Source organism: Bison bison, unplaced genomic scaffold (assembly GCF_000754665.1).
Source record: "Bison bison bison isolate TAMUID 2011002044 unplaced genomic scaffold, Bison_UMD1.0 scf7180017864180, whole genome shotgun sequence".
Classification (NCBI taxonomy): domain Eukaryota; kingdom Metazoa; phylum Chordata; class Mammalia; order Artiodactyla; family Bovidae; genus Bison; species Bison bison.
In genome coordinates this window covers 3,156,656-3,158,568 of record NW_011494752.1, presented here as the reverse complement: position 1 = coordinate 3,158,568, position 1,913 = coordinate 3,156,656, and the positions used below count along the sequence as shown (strand labels likewise).

General features: G+C 54.2%; 1 protein-coding gene across 2 annotated transcripts in view; it reads left to right on the top strand.

Moving 5' to 3' along the window:
* Window positions 1-1,372: 1,372 nt before the first annotated feature.
* The window catches only part of GRB7 (growth factor receptor-bound protein 7), an 8,897-nt gene continuing 8,356 nt past the window's right edge, over window positions 1,373-1,913 (top strand). Inside the window, exon 1 of one of the 2 annotated variants that reach the window (XM_010842655.1) lies at window positions 1,373-1,455. The gene's annotated coding sequence lies outside the window, so the exon portion shown is untranslated. Of the gene's footprint in view, window positions 1,456-1,492; window positions 1,739-1,913 lie in introns of those variants that run through there. The other variant, XM_010842654.1, reaches the window with a different exon arrangement.

The following is a 1,913-nucleotide window of genomic DNA, read 5'->3' as shown; positions in this document are numbered from 1 at the left end:
GTGTGGGCTCCTCTCCTTCCTTCTCCATCCTGCTCTGCCTCTGCACGCTCTGTCCCCTTTTGTCAAGGGTCTTGGCACTTGTTTCATCATCATGAAAGGTGCTCCCCTTCCCATCCACCAATCCAAATCCTCCAATCCAGACAACTTCCCCTCTGCTCAACTGTCACTTCTATGGAGAAGTCTTCCCTAACTCCCTGTGTGTTTTCCCAGTATGGTTGTCTCCTGTCATCTCTTACTGTTTGTGTGATTCTTTGATTTCTTTTTATTTTGGCTGCCGCTGGGCCTTCGTGGCTTTGCTTGGGCTTTTCTCTAGTGGCAGCAAGTTGGGGCTACTCTGTAGTTGTGGTAGCTTCTCGTTGTGGAGCACCGGCTCCAGGCATGAGGGCTTCAGTAGTTGTGGTGCACGGGCTTAGTTGCTCCATGTCACGTGGGATCTTCCCAGACCAGGGATTGAATTGGTGTCCCCTGCATTGTAAGATGGATTCTTAATGACTGGACCACCAGGGAAGCCCTGGTTCTTTGATTAACATCAGTCTCCCTGATTGGGCTGCATGAAGATAACGGTGGGATCTGTTTTGTTGCTCACTGTATCCCCAGTGCCAAGCATGCGATTGGCATATAGTAGGTACTTAACAAATATTAGTTGAGTGAATGAAGGATTGATGGAGTGAATTGTCTACCATGTTTTTCACAAGATATCCAGTGGCCCAGTTGACCTTGCCTCTTTCCCCACTTCTTCACTTAGTCCACTTTGGTTTTTTCAAGGAAAACTGAGTTTGGAGAAAGTTGAGCATCCAGTCACTCCTCCAGGTCCCCCAGGGCAGATCTCTTATCACCCCTATGAATTATTTGTTTACTGAACTGTCACCCACTTGGGCTGGGCTGGAAGGCGGCTGCTGCCTTTGATCTCAGTCTCCCAGGCCCTCTCTCCAACCTTGTGTTTGCCTACTGCTGAAGGCCAGTGCTAAGGGGAGTCCCCTGGCACCTGACCAGAGCTTTCCCCAAACCACTTCTGCCACTGGGAGACCTTGCCTAACCCCTTCGATTTCAGAAGGAAAACCTGAGACCATGGACTTTGCTTAGAAGGGAGGATATATGCTGGGTGCCCCTGAGGGGCCAGGGTGCAGCCTGGGTGGTCAGACTGTGGCTGGAGGTCAAGGGGCAGGCCGTGTTGCTGGACATCCTTCTGGCTGGCTTCCCTCTTTCATAGAGTGCCCTTTGCCCCAAGGGGTAAGACCCTAAGCAGCAGACAGGCCCCCTAAATTGGCCAATGAACAGACCAGGTTTGGGAAGGGGCGTGGGGAAGAGTGGGCGAGTCCCTTTTCTCTGATCTTCCAGGTCCCTGCTCCTCCATCCCAGGTCATGAGGACTCTAGATCTTCGCTTTCGGTGCTGTACAGTTGGACTGTTTCTCCCCTGGCACCTGCTACAGAAGAACAAAAACAATCCCAGCCAGGTTAGAGTGTCAGGGAGTCCCCGCCCCTCCTCTGGTGCTTCCTCCTCCCATGCCCCTCCCTCAGGCCCCGCCCCCACCTGCCCAAGATAATTTGTTTCCTTGGGTCAGAAGCCTGGACAACAGAGCTCAACCTCCCCCAACTCCTACTTCAAAGTTGGGACACTCTCCTACCACCTGTAGAGAAGAGGGAGGGGGTTTCAGATCAAGCCCAGGTACCTGAGGTTCCTAGACAGCGCCGGACTTCGGACCCTGTGTCCTGCTACTCCAGCTGGGGCTCCTCTAGGTAAGGCGCCCAAGATCGGTCGCAGACGACAATCTGCTCCCACTCCCAGCCGCACCAGGGCCCCAGGCTGTGCCAGTCTCAGGGCCAGGAGCTGACTGGATGGCTGCCCAGGTGGGCAGGACAGGAGGCTGCCCGGCTCCCCCTCCTTCCCCCCTTCAGTGATGTCAGGCCAAGG